Genomic DNA, 21,944 nt, shown 5'->3' on the forward strand with positions numbered 1-21,944 from the left:
ATGATAGTTATAGGCCACATTTATAGAAACCTTCACGTGCCAGTTCAGAAATTGCAGGGACTGGAAATTAGGGCTAACTGAGGTTTTTATATACATGAAACAAAGCTCCAAATAACGCAATTCTGAAACACAAAACATGGTCTGCTGAACAACTGCTACCCTGCTTGTATTAATGTGGTTCAGTATGGCGCCCCCAAATATTGGATGGAGCTGCTGACTTCTTGAGAGGGCCCCATTGCTCAGACAGGTTGAGCTGCTGTCACTGCACACCTGTGACATCAGAGTCCTCTGACCAATTTAGCTGTGGGTTAATTTAGTATGGTGACCGTGAACTCAAGGTTGCAGTCACTCCTGGCTTCTCAGAGAGAAAAACTACTCTGCAACCATTAACTGGAGGCCTTTCTCCACTCGCAGATGCCTGATGCTCTTCACTCCTAGTCGTGGAAAGTGATAAAAGGCAAATCTACCAATTCCTCTACAGAATAAACTTAAAGCTCAAGAGACTAAAGGTATAGCACACAGCCTTGTGGTCAAGTGCACGGCTTGGAGCTTCATCACGCTGTTTTGAAATCACAGTTCAGGATTTAAAAAAAAAAAATCACAGTTCAGCCTCTTAGCTGTGTAACCTTGTGGAAGCGATTTGACTGTAGAGGTCAAATCGGATATTTAACTCACGAGATTTCTGGGAGATTTAATGTGCCTGGCAAATAAGAGTCAATAAACATTAGCTATCTTTATTAATTATTTCATTTTTATGTACACATGGCTGGTTTCATGTCTACTCTTCCAATAAAATGGTCAACATTTATTCTCCTGTTGAGATCATTCTAGAAGTACTTCAGCTGTTGACTCCCACATACAGTTTGCATTATTCAGTGCATTGCTAAGTCACTTTTTGGAATGTTCTTCATTTATCTGTTCTTTGCACAGTATTTAATAAAATTGATTTTCATCATGATAAATTTTCTTCATATAGATCGGCTATAAGTGGTAAACAAGTGCTGAGCACCCTTAAACAAACTTTTAAACTTACAGAGAAATTGCATATTGTGCAGAGTTCTCACATACTCCTCACTCACCTTCCCCTGATGCTTACAAATTACATAATCATGGTACATCAGTGGTGACATGTTGTTTTCAACAAAAAGGAATACTTAATGATAGAACCTTTTTTAAAAAAATATTATTCTAAAAATAATCAGTTACATTCTTACTTATTGTGAAGTGTCATTTTTTTCTTTGAAAAGTTTAATTAAATGTGATTTATTTTTTTCAAAAGGCACTGCTTAGTATCTCACTACTGATAGTTACTATTACTGAAATTGTTTCAGATTTGGAGCATTAATTACCTTTCTGTAAATATATACTGGAAGAATAAATAATCCACTCATTAACTGGATCATTCATTCTTCTATCATATATTTATTGAATTCGTGACATCTGAAGAGCTTAAAGTAAGTTGCATGTTTTGCATTTACAGAAAGGTAATGTTCCAGTCTGTGTTGTGCAAAATAGTTTCGTGGTTCCTTTCCATATTATTACAAAGTTTTGTGATTAATTTATAGATTACACACACACACAAAAACACCTAACCGCATGAATGACATCCTGAAAATTTCAGCTTTTAATTACTTGATTGGAATTGCTTCTTTTTAAAATTGGGCCATGAATGCATTTTCCTTGTGGTACTTTTTCTGTATACTTACCCTGGAATCCTGTTAAATTCCAGGTAAGGAAATCAACTCATTTGTGGTCACACTGACGTTTTTTCCCACTAAAATATTAGTTTACTAAATAGTCATTACCACTGAGATATATTTTTCCTCGTGTATTCTTTTTATAATCTCTCCCAAAATATTTCTTCATGCATTTCAAGATGAATATACATTACATGTTAGCCTAGACATTTTATAAACATTAACATTTTGATCCAATTTCCACATTGTAAAAGATGTTCTAAAATTTGCTTCTGTCACATTCCTGACACACTTTCTATATGCTTTCCACCAGTATTTGAAATGGATTTTAGTTTATTGCCGTGCTGTATCTGAGAATCATTCCAGCTATTTTACTGTAGTGGAAAGAACACGTTTCCCCAACTCTGACAATAAAATTATAAGATGGAGAGTGACCAGTACAAGGATGAAAAATAGTTTGCAACTCCAGAGCTAACTCTGATCAGATAGTGCCAACCGGGATTTCTTTGCTAAAGACAGTTTGGAAGCCACATCCAGGACTAGTGCAAGGGTGCTCCACAGACATGGTGTCATGTCATGGAGTTTAATTGGAAACGACGAGTCAATAATTAGTGTTTTATTAAACAACAGCAGTTAAAATTCACTAATTCCGAGGGAGGAGATTCGAACGATAAACAATTCATTTTCTTAGCATATTGATGCAGTTTGATCATAAAACAAACCATGTGGCCATGGTCTGGTTGTAGTCTAGTTATTCTCATTTTACCGCTTGTACCAACAACAGAGTGGCTCTTGTGGCATCTCCAGCTCCACTTATTTCTCGGGTACATGTGAAAATGGCAGAGATAGTAACCATTGCTTGGGAAGAAGTTTGGGAACAGTGTAGTGAAATTACTATACAGCTCTGCAGCATCACAAAAGAACAAACCCTAATCCTTTGTTTTCTCATACTTTTTCTTTCTTGGTGTATCTCAGAGGTGTTGTTCTAATGGGCTGGCTCCACAACTGACTTATGAGAAACGTGTCTGACAAACATCCTATCATTTTTATTATTCAATCAAAAAGTATTAATGGAAGCCAGTCTATGTCAGCTACCATGTAACATTAGGAGCCAAAATCATTGTGATCTCATGGAGCTAACAGTCCAATGAAAGGAAAGGCAAACAACCACCACAAAAACAGAAACAAAACAAATGTAAATTGTGATACATGTTATAAATACGACAGAGAAAGGCATAAAATCTCATATCTGTAATCAACATTTTAACACATATACTTGGGCCTTATATTTCATACACTCCATGAGTATATTACGTGAGCTTCATCACACAGGTGATAGACAGTTCTTAAAGATAAAGTTCTTAATGCTATTCAATGCACTGAACCATTAGAGATTCTAGAACAGTGTTCTAGTGAATCTCTAAAAAATACAGCCTGGATAAAGAAAAATAATTAATTTTGAAGTCATATTTATTATTGTATTGCAAGGCCTGTGTTGTCACTGATTTTTATCTTTATCTAATTTACATGGATGGGACAGTTAATTCCAGAGGTTATTACCTATTGTCAAGTTATGTTTTGTTTAATGACATACGAGTGTGTAAATAATTTCAAATGCATATGTAATGCATATAAAGTAACTGAAACATTGAGAAATAAAACCATAACAGCTAACATTACTCTTGGGATAGAATCCGTTGACACTAAGTTATATCTTGATGATAATTCTTTACCTCCTAGGAGAAATGGGGTAAAATTAGTTTTCATTTGTTGATTTTCTTAAAATAAAGTAACTTATTCAAACTCAGTTCAGTTCTCTATCTGAAGCCAAACTCAGTGTCAATTAGCTATTGAGATTTTAGAAAAACTTGATTAGTTGTAGTCAATGAAGTTTCTCATTGACTCCATGTTTGATAGAAAGTTTATATCATATATCTTAGTTAAAATCAAGAATAAAAGAAATACTTACACTTTTGTATACAATGTGTCTCTCATCCCCTTTTATTTATTTATTTTTTTGGTTTTTAGCTTTGATAGAATATGTCTGAAATGATGAAATAAACAAAGGTACTAAGTATGGTGGAAAGTAAAGTTGTCAAACTTCAGAAGAATAGAGATTACTACAGACAATGTGCTCATAACTGGGAAACATAAATTAGACCTTCCCAACAGGCGCTTTAGATCAACAAACCATTTTAAAAGCTTTCAAAGCTTAAACTCTTTGGAAGCTTTTAAGATTCTGTGAATCTGAAAATGCATGTTTTACAATGACCTGAGAGCATGGGTGCAGATTTAGGAGAATGATTCTTAAAGATGGATGATGTCTTAAAATTTGTGACAATACTATACAAGCACATTCTCATACATTTTTAAAAGCACTGGTATAAAATATTGGGCTGTCTTTGGTGAGCTGTTTTAAATAACAAAACACAACAGACAAGATAAGCCTTGGGCTGAATCTAAGAGTTTTCTTGATTCTGAGATGGATAAAAACCCAATAATTTCTCAGTGGTAATTTAGTCAAAAAATGAAGGGCTTGATATCTTTAACATAGACAAAAGAGAACCTATAAAAATGTTTTTATATTAGTATTCATCGTTGGACAGCTGAATGCATGAAATCTTATTTGAGGACCTGAGAATTTAGACTACCAGTTTGATTATTTTCACTCAGAGGTTGAATAAACTGAGATTTTTAAATGTACCTCAAATTTCAAGACTCTTTAAACAGACACAGTCCAAGTACCATGTATTTTCGGTAAATCTGAACAAAAATCTTAGGGGGTCTTATTTCTTTATTTGTTGCTGTTGTTGCAATTCATTTTCCCCCAGCTTCACTGATGAATTATTGACATACAGCACTGTGTAAGTTTAAGGTGTAAAACAATGATTTGATATATGTATATGCTGCTAAATGATTATCACAATAAGGTTCATTAACATCCAACACCTAATATAGTTACTTTTTTTTTGGTGCTGTGGTGAGAACTCTTAAGGTCTACTATATTAGCAAATTTCAAATATACAATACTGTATCGGTAATTATAGTCGCCATGCTGTACATTACATCCCCAGAACTTATTCATCTTATAATGGAAAGTTTGTACCCTTTGATGACCTTTGACCTATTTCCTTCCACCCTATCTCCCACCCTTGGCAGCCACCAACCGGTTCTCTGCTTCTATGAGCGCATTTTTCAAGATTCCACATACAAATGAGATTGCACGGTATTTATCTTTCTCTGTCTAACTTATTTCACTTAGCATAATACCCTCAAGGTCCATTCATGGCAATATTTCCTTCTTTTTTACATCTAAATAATGTCTCGTTGTACATATAACACATTTTCTTTATCTATTCATCTTCAATGATGATGGATCACTTAGGTTATTTCCCTGTCTTGGCTACTGTATATATTGCTAACATGAGGGTGGAGATATATCTTTGAGATAGTGATATCATTTCCTTCAGATATACACCCAGAAGGGGGATTGTTGGATCATACGGTAGTTCCATTTTTAACTTTTTGAGGAAACTCCATACCGTTTTCCATAGTGCTTGTACTAGCTTACATTCCCACCAACAATGTACAAGAGTTCGCTTTTCTCTACATCCTCATCTGGACTTATCCTTTGTCTTTTTGATCACAGCCATTCTGATGGGTGTGAGATGATATCTGTTGTGATTTTGGTTTGCATTTCCCTGATGATTACTGGTGTTGAACACTTTTCATGTACCTATTGGCCATTTGAAGATCTTCTTTGGAAAAAAATGTCTATTCAGGTCCTTTGCCCATTTTTAAATTGGAGTATTTGCTTTTTTTGTTATTGAGTTGTGAGAGTTCCTTACATTTTTTTTGAAGATTAACCACTTACCAGATGTGTGGTTTACAAATATTTTCTCCCATTCTGTAGGTTGCCTTTTCATTTTGTTGATCTTTTGTCCTGCATTGCAGAAGCTTTTTAATTTGATGTAGTCTCATTTTTTTGTTTTTGCTTTTGTTGCTTGTACTTTTGGTGTCATATTCGTGAAATCATGCCATGACCCATGTCAAAGGACGTTTTTTCCTCATTGAGGGATTTTAAAACATGTTTCTAAGAGTGATTTGAGGCATTGGGAGGCATTGGTACTATACATGGTACGAAACAGTCTCAAATGTTACTAACACTGTGATTGAGATTGATGGAAGCTACAAAACTCACTTTCCCTTTTGCTTATACCTATTGCCTAATAGTTTTTTGTTGTTGTTGCTGTTTCCTTATTTTTGTTTTGTTTTGGTTTTTTTTTGGCTGCATTGGGTCTTCATTGCTGCGTGCGGGCTTTCTCTAGTTGCAGCAAGCGGGGGCTGTTCTTCATTGCGGTGCGTGGGCTTCTCATTGCGGTGACTTCTCTCGTTGCAGAGCATGGGGTCTAGCCATGCAGGCTTCAGTAGTTGCAGCATGTGGGCTCAGTAGTTGTGGCACTGAGCACCACAACACCAGTTTTGGTCCACAGCCCCAAGCTTGGCCCCTCATCTCCAGAGCTTCCTGACGCACAATTTCCATCGTAGTTGTCCACTTACTCTCAGGTGCATTAGTTAGATTCTGTGCACATATGTTACATGTTTCTAGGAACTGATAAAAGTTTAGCTAGGATATTTGCCTCAGATTATCTCCTTTATCCACTCATGTGAGTTGAAGTTCCTTTCTCTCTCTATTTGTGGCTCTTTGAAAACCTTCAGCTGAACTCTTTCTCCCCAAATTTCCCCTCAGATCATTCTTGCCTTATAATCTCCTAAAGGAGTCCTCTCTAGTTCTAACCATGGACATTGAGACATGATTTTATAGTTTATCTCTGGCTCCCTACACCTTCAGATGGAATTCAGAGATTACCTCTCCAACTGATCTTCCCCCATTTTTAAAAAACTAACTTTTGATCTTGGAATTTTCTGATACTTTTAACAATTTGGTAAATTTCCAACACTTGGGTGATATGCAAATTATGAATTCTGAAACTTTTGATTGTCATTTTTTTTGACAGTTATATTGCCAGATATTTTTCTACACTAATTTGTATTTATCCCCGTAGTGGAAAAGTTTAGAGAAAGACAAGGCTGAGCTAATAGCAATGTTGGGAAATGGGCAGTCTTTCCCCAAAGAGTCTTTCCCCGAAGTCTTTCCATTGGTGGGTTTCCCTGGTGGCACAGTGGTTAAGAATCCGTCTGCCAATGCAGGGGACATGGGTTTGAGCCCTGGTCCAGGAAGATCCCACATGCCGTGGAGCAACTAAGCCCGTGTGCCACAACTACTGAGCCTGTGCTCTCGAGCCCACGAGCCACAACTACTGAGTGCGCGTGCCACACTACTGGAGCCCGTGCACCTAGAGCCTGTGCTCCACAACAAAGAGATGCCACCGCAATGAGAAGCCCGCGCACCGCAAAGAAGAGTAGCCCCCGCTCGCCGCAACCAAAGAAAAGCCCGCATGCAGCAACGAAGACCCAATGCAGCCAAAAATAAAATAAATAAAATAAAATAAATAAATTTATATTAAAAAAACCCCCAAAACCAAAGTCTTTCCATTGGTGGACATTTGGTGAATTCACCAAAATCCTTTCATTGCAGCCCTTGGGCAGATGAGTTGTTAGCACATTAGAATGAATCTAGGTTTCAAAAGCAGAATCACATTAACCAAACTCCTGACACTGTCAGAAAACCAGGAGATCAATGTGTTAACGTAAGAAGCAGAACCATGCTGGTGAATGGGAATCCTCATGTCAGCACAACTAGCTCAATGTTTTTCAATTGATTGAAGCCAAATCATGATCAAAAGTTTGCTTGGTGAGAAGAGCAAGGAGAGGGAATTATACAACTAAGTTTTTAATGGATGCAGCAGAGACAGCTCAACTATCCGCACAGAGATTCCTGAGTTATATTGACTGTGATGCTTGTGTCAGTCAGTGTTATGACAGAAGGATGAGAACTTATGGAAGGGCTGTTGGTTAGCTCACAGGGTCATGGGAAGGATGGGGAGCCAGGACCAGAAGATGAGCAGGAATGAAGTAAGTCTGTGTCAAAGCCACGCTAGGGAACTCGGGGTGCAGCACTACCCTGCCCATGGCTGCAGGAGGCACTGGTCACTGGGGCCAGCAGTGCACCTCCGACACTGAGGTCCCTTAAGACTCGATGAGCTGTAGCTGCTCTGTGCCCAGAACAGTTTCCCCACTGCTTCTGCTTCTCTGCTTCTTTAACTTTGCATTCCAGGCCTGGTGGGTGCCTCAGCTTAGCTGGGCCTCCTACCAAGACCCCTGCTGTATGAATGCCCCAAGCACAGACACAGAGCGTGATATCGGGCAGCCCAAAAAAAGGGGGGGTGTAAATATTCATCAGAACTCCTAACGGCCACAGTAGGCATCCTCTCCCCGCAGACAGCGGTGGGACAGGAACTGGTGTCCCAGTGTAGTATAGACATCACTGGCATGCAGGCTTGGTATCAAGTAAATTCCGAGTCTGCCCCTTTCTTACAGTGGTGGAAAAAGAATGAAAAGTGCTTAGTACACTGCTTGGCACACAGGAGGTGCTCATTAAGTAGAAGTCACGACTGTCACCTCCACTTCTGCCCCGCCCTCATGCTAGTTCGCGCGTCCTCTCTGCATTGGGTTAGCCTGGGGCCTGGCCGGTGACTGTGAACAGTTCTGCTGCCCTCTTTTATGTGCTGGGTTCATAGCTTATTGGTCAAGGGCAATGCAGTTTTCCTTATTTTCAAGTCCTAGAAAAAGCTTCACTTAGTGTCCACTAACAACATTTATAAGGGTTGTTACAGAAAGAATAAATAACATTACCCATGAGAAAATGCCTCGCTTATGACACAGCACATATTAGGAATTCAAAGGTATAAACGTTTATACCTTTTACTGGAATGTTCTTTTCCACTTTGGCATCTCCAAACAAAATGACAAATAAAATCATTTAATAAAAATATTGACTGAGTTGTAATTTTGCTCAGTACCACAACTACATTTCTTACCCTTTTACACTCAGTTGTGTATAATGATCTGGACACTGCATTCTGGCTGGGGGCTGAGCAGTAACACAGAGACACACCCTATTATCTTAGTGCAGGGTAAGTTTCACTTTTAATGAGATTTAGCATGCCATTTCCAATTTAGAACAAGAAGTCTATTTTCTCCCTTGTTCTTGGAAGATACAAACATCTCTTTCCTAGCAGGAAAGGTAAAACATGTCTCTGCAGTTTTCTTTTTATAAAGCATATAATATTTACTAAGCATCTATTCTGTGCTAAAGCCATTGTGGGGTTATATTATCTAATCTGATTCTCAAAACAGCTCTGTGAGATCAGAGTTTTTTATTGTTACCACTGTAAATTTAAAAAGTACGCATATTTATTTCACTTTAAACCTGATTAAAGAGAAAGACGACTTTCCCAGGTCCTTGTGTTTTCTTTGACTAAATAAGACATTTCACCTGTTTTCTTAAGAGTGGCACCCAAAACTCCAAGACTCACTAATAGAGTAACAAGAGAGCTGGTACCCCATCTGCATCAGAACTGAAGGAAGCCAGAGTCGCCCCACTTTCCAGTGTAGTACATATGGATGTTCATGCAGGCAGCACAACAGTGGCTGAGAACCCACAGCGAGGCCAAACTGCCTGGGTTCAAATCTCAGTTCCACCACTGATTAGCTGTATGACTTTGGGAAACTCACTTAACTTCTCTGTGCCTTAGTTTTCTCATCAGTAAAATTGGGGATAATAGTAATAACTACCTGAGAAAAAGTAAATGAGGTTAAGTATTTCAATTTTGCTCATTTAACACAGGAGGAAACAGACTCTTAATTGGGGGTAAGTGGCAAAGGAAAACAATGTTTTCAAGTCAGAGCCCATATTTCATCTTTATGTTTCCTCAGCATCTTCCATGGTGTCATTAGCAGGTAGATGTCCAATAAATGCTTCTCAGATTAACAAATAAGTAAATCGCTATCTATAAATTTATTATGTTGGCCTTTTTGTGGGGGGGGAGTCAGAAAACAGTGAAAGAGAAAATATGAGCAATATTCATTTAGAAGTCCCCAAACTTTATAATAAAGAAGGCATTTAGACCTTTCTCTTAAATGGTTATAAGAGGGTTGAGGCAATGCCTTTCTCTTTAAGGAGACAGAGACATATTAGCAACAGTGTGGTATTTTAAAGGCAGACCTATGAAAGCTTAAATCATGGATCCACTACTTACTATACTTATGACCTTGGGAAAATAACTACTCAGCTTCGACATTATTATCTGTAAAATGGGGAAAGTAATATGGAAATATAAAATTAGACTATGTATGAAATCACCTGATACATGTAGAGGTACACAGATGTGCATTCTCTTCCTGTTTTGGTAGAGAAGCTCTTCTAAAAGAAGAAGGTAGAAGTGGAATGAAATTTGTTGCATGACTTGTTGGGTCCACTCTTTTGAACAATCAGTAGAAGGACTGAAAGAATAGAAGAACAGAAAAAATAGAAGTTTAATCTTCCACTCCACTGTGGAGTCATATAATTTTTTTAAATTGAAGTATAGTTGCTCTATAATATTGTGTTAAGTTTCAGGTGTACAGCATAATGATTCAGTATTTTTGCACCTGAAATACGTGAGAGCATTGCCATTTATTGCTACCTTGAGTGTCTAGATATAAGTTGTTCTATTGCGACAAAGACACGTGTAAGGCATCCCAAATTTGAAACAGACAGGGCAATCAAATACCAACCAGTCAGTAAGAAGTACTTTTTAGTAGAAGACAGAGAAAATGCTAATCTCAGAAACCTAGTAATGAGCTTTCACAGACTGGAGAAATAAGAAATGTTGAATTAGCTAAACCTAAACAGGAAGAAGAAATATTAGGATCGTTAACAAAAAGGATAATAAAGCAAACAGAAAAGTCAAAAGATTGGAGGCCAATAAATTTCTCTAGTAGCTGTATTCGTTTTTGTTTACTTTCTATTTCTAATCAATATTGCAGAGAGCAACAGAGGTGCAAAATGTAACAAAAGGAAAAATAAAAATTAGGAACTTGAAAGTAACAGGAAGAGAGATGATTTATCATAAAATTTAGGGCTTTGGGGAAAGATCCCAGAGAAATTACAGTTTAAATTCTTGAAGGGAAAAAAGGAAAAAATGTTAGTGGAAAGTACTGAGCAGATTTGTGAGATCTGGAAAAATAATACTGAGTATAAAATTTCTGCAGACCAAGGGTATTTTTTCTCATCCAAGACACTTTACATAAGACATTATTTAAATTGCTATTACAAAAAACTATATACAAGAAAATGAAGATTTAAGGTTTAAGCTTTCCTTGGCAGTAACCAGAGCTGAGTTTCAATTAGCATTCAAAACATTTATCTCAGGTTAAAGTATGAAATAAAAATAATTAATTGACATTATAAAAGTGCTATATAAAAAAGGCATCAACTCCTAACCCCAAGAAATGAATCTTGGATTTTTCATGGACCAGAGTGTTAAATCTGTGAAATCCCCTGAAAACTGAAATAATCTAATTTATATTATTAATCTTTACTCTCAGAAGAATGCAGTGTTTCTTAAGGACAGAATTATGAAAAATTAAACTTGTACACACAATGGAGAGATGTGTGACTAAACTACCTTATTAAAAATAAGGCACAGGGCCTCCCTGGTGGCGCAGTGGTTGAGAGTCCGCCTGCCGATGCAGGGGATACGGGTTCGTGCCCCGGTCTGGGAGGATCCCATATGCCGCGGAGCGGCTGGGCCCGTGAGCCATGGCCGCTGGGCCTGCGCATCCGGAGCCTGCGCATCCGGAGCCTGTGCTCCGCAACGGGAGAGGCCACGACAGTGAGAGGCCCGCATACCACAAAAAAAAAAAAAAAAAAAAAAAAAAAAGGCACAGAAACAGAATAAATAACTCCTTGGATCGATGGTACAGGCTCCAGTGCAGGTACAGTGACATCTGGCAAGATTTTTAATGCTGTGTATTTAAAATGTTGCTTCCGTTCATCCTCCATCCTTTATCCAAGGAAAATATTTCAAACATAGAGAAGTTACCCGAATGATTATTTTCTCCTCTACGCTGCTGAAAGTCTCCTTACCACTTTTAAAGGCCTAAGCAATAGAACAAATCCCTTAACTACTAATACACCTGGCTGTAAAATTTGCAGTGACTGCCCATTTGTGCTTCTTTTAATTATGAATTTTGATGAGTTAAATTGACAGCCATGTCTTGCCATAAAGGTCTATTCTGACATACTTTCATGAAGCAAAGAATAAAGGAATTTGGATGCAAATTAACAAATTAAATCATTAAATTCTTGGAATCTGTAGCTCTAACAAGTATTTTTAAGTAAAAATGTATTCTTCTGGCAGTTTTCCCCAACTCTACACTTGTATAGTGAAAATAAGGAATTTAGATTGTAGGTATTGTCAGACCTCAATATTAGGAGAAAAATAGACTATTAATGTTGTTATGCCTTAATTTTAGGGCAAAATATTAAAAAGAATGTTAGGTAAAATTGAATGAGAAGATTAAAAACAACTTTGATCACCAAAAACCAGGCCAGCAATCTATGGGCCAATTCTCACCCACTGCATGTTTTTGTAAATAGAGTTTTACTGGAACACAGCCATGCTCACTTGTTTACATATTGAAAATGACTGCTTTCACACTACAATGGCAGAGTTGAGTAACTTCAGCGAAGATTATATGGCTGGAAAACCTAAAATATTTACAATCTATAGCAAAAGTTCACCGACTCCTGATCTAAAAGATCATTGGAAACAAATTTTACAATAATTCTTAAGCCATGGAAATCTTACAACTCAAGATTAGGGCTGATCATATCCTTTTATTCAATGATTTATTATTCAATTTCTACGTTATATGGAAAACTATTTTTTTTCTCCAAGAAAACTCTCTGATTGATTCAAAAGTTATAAATTTTGGGAAGAACTGGAGATGAGAAAAACCAAGCAGATTGTCTAAAGGCTCTTAATCTGATCAGCTTCAGAGAGTCCATAACCTATTCAAACATCATACAATGTTTTTCAGTTTGTATGTCTGAGCATAATTCTTGTGTGAAGGTCCACAGTTTTCCAAGAATGTAGTGATAAAGGCTCAAATGATTTTCATTGCAGTTCATGACTCAAAATATTTAAGAATAACTGATTTAGACAAATTTGAATCTTTGAAGATATGGATTATGAGGCCAAGAAGCTTAAAGTACTTTCTTCCCCAAAACTGTATAACTAGAATTAAAAGCTAGAATCTCTCGCTCCCAGTTAAGAGGCTTTTATTCATGTTGCTGCCAATTTTCCAAAACAAATATTATTGTGACAGAAAAGTCAGAAGAGTTAAATTTTTCTGGAATTAAATACAGGAAGCAAGTAAACTTTGTATCCTCTTTTTTTTTTTTTTTTTTTGCGGTATGCGGGCCTCTCACTGTTGTGGCCTCTCCCGTTGCGGAGCACAGGCTCCGGACGTGCAGGCTCCGGACGCGCAGGCTCAGCGGCCATGGCTCACGGGCCCAGCCGCTCCGCGGCATATGGGATCCTCCCAGACCGGGGCACGAACCCGTATCCCCTGCATCGGCAGGCGGACTCTCAACCACTTGCGCCACCAGGGAGGCCCTGTATCCTCTTTTAAGATGGATGACTTTTACTTTCATGATTTTAAACACGAAGATGGGGAGGTGAGATTGAGGTATTGGGCCTGGGTCTCTTCAGGTCCTGGTGGTTTCTGTGGCATCAGTGCAACTGATGCAGGTTGCTGTGAAGCCAGTTGAGTTTACTGGTCTAAAGCCATTGCCAAATAGAAAATTCAGAGAGAGTCAGGAGAATCATTTGACCCCAATACTATCGCCTTCCTAATATCCCAAAGCTGGAGACATTATGGTTTGAACTTTGCTCGGTTCTTCCACTTTTACCGTGTGCTATAGCTCCTCTTGTGTTTTTGAGTGGGGAGAAGAAGAAGGGAAATGAGCAAACATCTCTTTACTTAACTCTCTGAAGTTGCAATCCTCTTATTGGTGGGCTGCACTGCTTCATAATCTTTGTATATGGACCTCCTGCTGGTGTCATGCTCTTGAGAGGTCTGTGTAGCTCCTCTAGGTATTGGTGTTTGTTTGCATGTGAGACGTGCTCACCACTTCTACCTGTCCTGCTGGTGGCATTCACAAGCCTCCTTCTACCGGGACTGCCTCTTCCCCTCCCACGCTGTACCAGTCCTGGCAAAGCTGTCACGCCTAATGCGTCATCGTGACCAGCTCAGGTATTGTGCCTATGCAACCATTTTCTGTATCCCTCAGCAACTGGGAACTCAAGGGGACTGTCTGGGCTTCCTCTGTCCTTGCTGGTCTTCTACCAAAAGCCACTTCTCTCCAGTTCTCCTTTCCTTTCTTCAAAGTGTATGGGTGGTTTAACATATTTTCTGACTAAGGAAATTCCAGCTAGGGAACAAAACTCCAGTTCTCTCTCCTTACAAGCATGTTCTATCTTTATAAATATGATTCTTCTGGAATCCCTATCTTTTCATCACCTTGGTAAGCAAAAGCGGATGACTGAAACACTGCACTCCTGATAAAGGAAACTATGTGCATTTGCTTAGGCATCACTTATATCTACTAGGGATATTCCTAGAATAGTATGGAGAGAGAGGTATGGCCCCAGTAGAAGAGGCATTAAGGCGGTTTCTGACCCTTCTCCAGAAGTCTTGAAGAGAGATGGTTGGCTTCACTTGCTTAGACTTCCTTTAAAATGTGGAGTATTTAGTATATTTTGTCATCAGCTCTCAGTCTCTACTACAACAATGGAACATGCTTGTACACATGAATTCACAGTATGGGTGTTGCTATTTTGCCATGTCATTGCTGATGGACAAAATAGTAGTTCCAATTTTCCTCTATTGCAAACAATACTGCCATGAGCATCCAGATTCATACCTCTGTATGGACATTAATTAATTTTTTTCCCAGGGAAATACTGAGAGGGGAAATTGCTCAGCCGTAGGATATGAAAATTTGAAATTTTAATATATAATTGACAAATTGTCCTCAAAAGTGACTGACTATTCTAATTTATTTCTCCAAGAAACATCAACACATGCTCAAACGCATTGGGAGTAGGAATGTACAATCACAGCCACAATGAGACATTTCTCAATACTCATTATATTTACAAATGTGAACTTTCATACACTGCTGGTGGGAAAGAAAGGGAATAGGTTTCAGGCGGTGTTCACATCTGTCATTTTTTCTCCAAATCTTCATTATGAAAAATTTCAAACTACTGGTACTATTATAACGAACACTTGTATCCTCACAATTAATCCACACACATAAACACACATACATACACACACGCATGTGTAAACAAACACAAATCTGAACCATTTGCAGACATCATGACTGTATTTCTAAACACATACCTTTTAGCATGCATTATTTTTCTGTCTATTAAGTGAGGATAACTATTTATTATATACTTTATTTGTGACGAAAAAGAAAATAATATATGTAAAACACCCAGCACAGTACCCAGATCATGATGAGTACCTGAGTATGCAAAAATGATATTCCCTAAACAGAAATATGGAATGAGTATCGTGTGTGTGTGTATTCTTAAATGAGTATTTATATTTGTTTATACATTGTATAAATAAGCTTCCCTGACTACTGCTCTCTCCTTGAAGAAATAAAATGAAGACTACAACATGCTAGATATCTCAGTGCAGATATCTAGATTAATGAATGATATTAACCTAATAGTGAGAACCTACCCTATCAGTGGGAGAGTGACTTTAGCTTACTTGGTCTTTTCCCATTTTTAATTTTTTAAAATTAAAAACCACATATGGGATGCTGATCCATAAAGGAGAGACTAGAGAATTTTCAAATGTAAAAAGTTAAATGAATATCTTTTTACAAAAATTCAAAAAACTGCTAGTCCTCATTTTATTATCGCTGTCCTGAATATTTTCAAACACTCTTCTTTTTTTTTTTTTTTTTTTGCGGTATGCGGGCCTCTCACTGTTGTGGCCTCCCCCGCTGCGGAGCACAGGCTCCGGACGCGCAGGCTCAGCGGCCATGGCCCACGGGCCCAGCCGCTCCGCGGCACATGGGATCCTCCCAGACCGGGGCACGAACCCGTATCCCCTGCATTGGCAGGCGGACTCTCAACCACTTGCGCCACCAGGGAGGCCCTCAAACACTCTTCTTAATGAACACATTTTAGGAATTCTGAAGACAGAAAAAAAAAATACCGTATATAGAGTAGGTGCTTAGTAAATATTAGTTAATTTCAGTTGACTGCAGGTATGAATTTTTAAAATGAATTAATGTTCTTTGTCAGGAAGATAAAGTCTGCATCCAACTCCTTCACAAGAAATGAATCTTTTATTGGCAATTATTATAATTTATAAATTTGAGTCTGTCAAAAACCTTCAAACAGGCCAACCTTCTGTTTCCACTACAAAAAATCTTTATTTTTTATGAAGCAGCGTACTTCTCATACATATAAAACACAAGGTGAGGGCTTCCCTGGTGGCCCAGTGGTTGAGAGTCCACCTGCCGATGCAGGGGACACGGGTTCGTGCCCTGGTCCGGGAGGATCCCACGTGCCGCGGAGTGGCTGGGCCCGTGAGCCATGGCTGCTGAGACTACGCGTCTGGAGCCTGTGCTCCTCAACGGGAGAGGCCACAACAGTGAGAGGCCCGCGTACCGCAAAAACAAAACAAAACAAAAAAACACCACAAGGTGAATCCAGGTACCTTGTTTGAAACAGTCTGCAGGAACCAACTTTTCACATGTGCATTGCTGCTAGAGATTGGAATATGCACAGTGTTGGTTACATACAATAAAGTCTGATTAATTAACCTTTATTTTTTAAATTCATATGCCATAGAATGCAAGTCAATCAGAAAATTACTTTCAGTAAAATTTCGCTACCAGATAACAAAATGAAGTCATTAAGAATCTGTATGACAGACACCGAATAACAGTTAAGAACCCAATTTTCTTTGCTGAGTTGGACTTAAATAAAATCTTCACTTAATCTTTGGAAGAATAGCTCTTTGTTATTAATTAAATCTAGGATTTTTGCTGTTGAAATCACCACAGTAGTTTAGTTTTGTTTTTGCAAGGCTATGAGAAATGTAATTGCTGCTTCAACACATATAGTACACTGCACATAAAAATGTATCTCATGCTTTGTGAACAGAAACAAAATTTCTCAAGCACTAACAATTATATCAGTGGGAGTTCTGCATTAAATTAAGCTTGGGGGAAGGAAGAAATGTGGGCTGTAAACAAGAAAAATATTTCTCTTAAGACACTTAAATGTTAACTAGGTATATTAATCAAATTGTGATGTAATGCTCTACAGAGTCAGCTATAAAAAGTATTTTCCATTACTTTTCTACCTTCACGTTAATTTTTTTGCTGTAAAAACTAACCCATATATAGCAAAAGAAAAGCACCTAACTTGATGTATAATTTCCTTTTGAACCAAAGAACCTATAAAATTTCTGTGTAAGAGAAAATTAATTGCAACTTTACCTTTTATGGCAGAAAACCTTAGCACTTTGGATAACTATCTGCCTGAGTTTCTGAGGGCAAAAATTATTTCTCATTCTTTTTTTTTCCTTGGCAAATTTCTAGTGACAAATGCAGTTCCTGGAACATTCTTACAGCTCATCGTTTGTGGAAGGAAGGAAGGAAGGAAGGGAGGGAGGGAGGGAGGGAGGAAGGAAGGAACAAATTTATGTCAGACAATCTGACTCAATTAGGAAATTCTGGAAAGTTCTGCATATATATGAGCAAGTGTCAAGGAAATGTACTTCGAAGTTCACTATATTTAAATATTAGGAAAAACTGGTTAATGCCCTTCTAAAAATTAATTTAACAAATGCATTTTAATCCATAGAAGTCATTTCTAGTTTTCATCTTGCACACGTTACAACATTTGTTAGGTTAAATTTCCTTATGTGAATGACGATGGAATAAATAATCTCTAGATTTTAGCCTTTCTCAAATGTTTATTACTCTGTAATAAAAGAAAAGGAGGCAGATAAGGGAATGCAGATTGCCTTCTCCATGTTTGATGGTTGCACAGAAAGGAGCCTCTGGGAACGTGTAGTAACAGATAATGTAACACTATATGTCCTCCTGACTCCTGCCCAGCCAGTGACCATGGTAGCAACAGCAGAAATGATGGCAGTTGGGCCAGGGACAAACCTTTTAATTTACCACATACACAGAGGACCCTGCAGGGGAGCTTTGGGGAATGGATTTCATTGCTGTGGCTCATGAAAATTAAAAACAAAAAACAAGTAACTCTGTATTTAATGGATCTAGTAGTTGGAGAAATTAAAAATACATATATACATACTGGTCAATGCTTTTTGGTCAGGAGGCATTTTGAGGTAGGAGAAAGTAAGGTTCAATTTTATAGCAGTGCAGTTTTAGTTTGCAATGTATATGAACTTAAATGATGACAAGAAAGCCAAAACAGTTCTGGATTTCAAAGGGACTTGGAGAATTAAAACTCACCTGAAGAAAAGATCATATAATTATCATAACTGATTTCAGAATGTAATGAAGAAGCAGAGTTTGGGTTTACAATTAAATTAGGCAGGAATTCAATAAAATTCTTAAATATTTCTAAGGGGTATCTTATTTGGTTATTTTGAAACATCTGATTAGTTAGTTTGCTGAATGAATTTGCCTTTTTAAAAAAACAATATGATCTACAATCAAAGTAAATCCTCTTTTGGAAGAGGCAGATTTTCTAGTCAAATGGTTGCAGGGGGAAGACTTCCGAGTTAAGTTCCTTGAAGGCAGGCAGATACAGCTGAACTTCCCACGTGCTCACGAATCAGCCCTGAGCTCAGAAATGCTCTTTAAATTATTTTTGTATCGATTTGCTTAGGAATTTAGATATATAGTCTGCAATAACTGTTGTTGATACAGAATAAAATGTCCTAAAACTTTTCAAGATGAAATTAATTCTTCTTTATATGAATCAGAATCCTGGGGTCTCAACTGGAATTTGTCAGTGTTCAAGTATCTTTAAAAGATCCTTTTTGAAAAAATACTTTAAATTATTTTCAGACAGGCTGTGGCCATCCTCAGGTGGAAGTGCGATACCTCCCGGGACCAGTAATTTGTCAAGTGCCAAAACCTGTACAAAGGAATGGAATTCTGCTTTCTGACGGCCTGATACTTAAAGCATATGGGTCTCATGTCAGAACATTCAAATATACATTGAATATGATCCAGGACTTCCTGAAAGCCTATTTGAGATACATGATATTGGAAGGAAATTATCTAGGATCTCTCGACTGTCTGTTTCCCTAGATTTTCTAATCTTCATCATCAGAAAGCAATACACCTGAACATATTTTCCATGGTCTCACAGATATGTATAAGCTATCTTAAGTCAGCCACATGCAAGAATTAGCTAAGGGTATTATAAAAATTTTGTTCTAGGGCAAGTATTCACCTTCACAGAATTTCCCAAGTCCTCTATTTTACTTTTTACAGAACCAAGCCAAAGAGATAAAAGAGCTATCCTTTTAAAATCATTCATACTATAATGAGTCAAGTCCAATTAAAAGATCGGGTTGGGCAAAGTGGGGATCAACTGTCAATCATGGTCCTTTTTATTTTTTCACTGTTGTGTTAGTTTCAGGTGTACTGCAAACTGATTCAGTTATACCTATACATATATTCATTCTTTTTCAGATTCGTTTCCCATGTAGGTTATTATAGAATATTGAGCAGAGCTCCCTGTGCTATACAGTAGGTCCTTGTTGGTTATCTATTTTACATATAGTAGTGTGTGTATGTTAATTCCAAGCTCCTAATTCATCCCTCCTCCTCACATTTCCACTTTGGTAACCATAAGTTTGTTCTAGAAATCTGTGATACACCCTTCACTGATTGAATCAATAAATCCTTCTGCTGTGTCTGCTGGTGTCAGACTTGGTGCTAGGCTCTGGCTACACAATGGTGAACAAGACAGACTGCAGAGGCAAATGGTACAGGACTGCCATTGATCAGACAAGGCCTGGGTCCCACAGGCTGGCCAGCGATACAGGGCGTAGCCTAGAGTGAAATGCTCTGTTCACTGAAAGCAAAGGTAACTACCTTGTTAAACTGGGATTCCTAATCTGAAGTACATAAAACCTCAAAAGCTTTTCAGGTCACTATTTTCTCAGTTCTTCCAAGGAAGGTATCAGTACATAGCTAGTACCATTTTAGATGCACAGGAGAGATGTTTGGCCATTGCAGACAATGTAGGTTGTCAGGTATTAGGGCTTAATTTTCTCACGAAATCCCCATTGAGTAATTTGAATGAGAAAATCTGAAATTGTCCAAAAGGTAACTGGAATGTGAAAGTCAAAACACAAACTAAGATAGAAATAGCACTTACTATGTGTCAGGGACCATTCTAAATGCAATGTGTGTATTAACTCATTTAATCCGATGAAGTGGCTTTATTATTGTCCCAGTTATTGATGGGGAAACTGAGGCGCAAGTGGCTAAGTTACTTGGTTGGAGTTAATAAGCGGTGAGGCTGGGATTCACGCCCAGGCAGTATGGATCTGGAGCCGGAGGTGGGATCAGAGGGGCAGCCGAGACTTGTGAGGGCTGGGCTGGGTCTCCCTCACAGAGCTGGGGGAAGCAGTCTGCCATTGGCTTGAGTGGCCCTGAATGTGTAAGGAATGCAGGGTCCAGGCTACCCTCTCCCTGGGCAATCCCTAGGGTTGCCTTTGTAGTGAACAACTTTGAGATGAGAGGCCGTCTCCCCCCAGACACAGAGCAGGCCTGTTGCTCTTACCCTAAAAGCACTGAATCCCCCAGGCTCAGCGTTCCTGTCCTGCACCACAGCTCACTGGGTGCGCAGGCTCTGTGATGAGGCCTTTGCCTCGTCCTTGTGGAATCACGAGAACCAACACACACCATGAAGCTCTGGCTAATGCTTTTGCTATGAGTAACAAAGGCTTTTGTCACTGACGCTGGAGTCTTGTACCTTCTGCCAGTGTCTGTGAAATAGTAATAGCCTAGCTTGCAAGTAGGGAAAAATCCCAGTTTCTGGCCCACAGATAACAAGGGCTGCATCTCTGGGCTCTCCTTCCCCATTCAGCATCCATTGGTCCCAGGGAACATGGTCCTAGTTCTCAGGAATACTGACCAGAGACAGGCTGCAAAAGTACAGAGAGTAAGCAAGAAGGGAACAAAGACAAGGAAATAGTTTCTTAAAGGGGCTCTGTTGTTTGTAAACAAAAGGACAAGAGGAACACTGAAAGTGCATGTTTCCTATTTTAGTTTTGGTGGAAGTCAGATTCATCTCGATAGTTTCCCTATTGCCTTCTAGTTTCTTTTAAATGTTTGTATTCCTTCTCTATACTTCACTTTTCACCAGAAAGGTTAAGATAATGTAAAATAAGCTTTCCTCTTGTTTTACAGGATCATGCAGAAGCCTTGATAACCTAGAACAAAGCTACAGGTTCTAGATACATTTCTCCCTCTAATGTAGTTGATGTAGTACTGCCTCCGTAAGCCATCTAGGACGGGGCACGTACTAACATTTCACTAACCCCATCAGGCTTCAACTGCTAAGACATCTTCAACTTCTCTACAATATCACATGCACAAAGAGCATAAACTACTTCAACTAAACTCAGAATTCTTTCACCAAATCCCTACTCTGTACAATGCGTGAAGTACCTCCTTCTTCTTCTTTTTGAGCCTTCCCTTTACTTTTTAAGTTAACTGGAAATGGTTTCAATTGTTTTTGGACATTTCTCAAGCCACCAAGACTGGCAAATGTTACCAATGTCAACATTTTTTTCTTATAATAATAATTCATAAACAGTTGAGAAAAGTTGATAAGCTTTCCAGGAAAAGGCACTTTGAGGTTGAAACGAAAAATGGAACTATACATTTTTTGGTAAATTTTCAGTCAGTGAAAAACTATTCAAGTTAAATTTGCCCTTGGGCCACTATAATAGATACTTCTGTTAACACAAGTTGAGATTATTCACCGGATAACATCCTACTTTTAAAGGTCATTGCACCAATGTAGTGAAAGTGAACTTCTGTCATTCATATAATTATTACTCATTACTGCCCTTTACATGGTGTCCCCTAAAATTATAAGTCCCACTCTGGAGACATAATCTCATAGAATTCTTTCCAGGTAAGATTGGTTCCCCTCCACTCTCCCCCCCACCCCCAGTAATGCAGAT

General features: G+C 38.3%; 1 protein-coding gene across 5 annotated transcripts in view; it reads right to left on the reverse strand.

The window, feature by feature from the left end:
* The window catches only part of NEIL3 (nei like DNA glycosylase 3), a 476,723-nt gene that overhangs the window by 114,961 nt on the left and 339,818 nt on the right, over nucleotides 1-21,944 (reverse strand). For 4 of the 5 annotated variants that reach the window (XM_060086013.1, XM_060086012.1, XM_060086010.1 and 1 more), the window contains exon 4: nucleotides 10,024-10,163. The gene's annotated coding sequence lies outside the window, so the exon portion shown is untranslated. Of the gene's footprint in view, nucleotides 1-3,666; nucleotides 3,746-10,023; nucleotides 10,164-21,944 lie in introns of those variants that run through there. The other variant, XM_060086014.1, reaches the window with a different exon arrangement.

This window comes from Mesoplodon densirostris, chromosome 20, assembly GCF_025265405.1.
Source record: "Mesoplodon densirostris isolate mMesDen1 chromosome 20, mMesDen1 primary haplotype, whole genome shotgun sequence".
Lineage (NCBI taxonomy): Eukaryota > Metazoa > Chordata > Mammalia > Artiodactyla > Ziphiidae > Mesoplodon > Mesoplodon densirostris.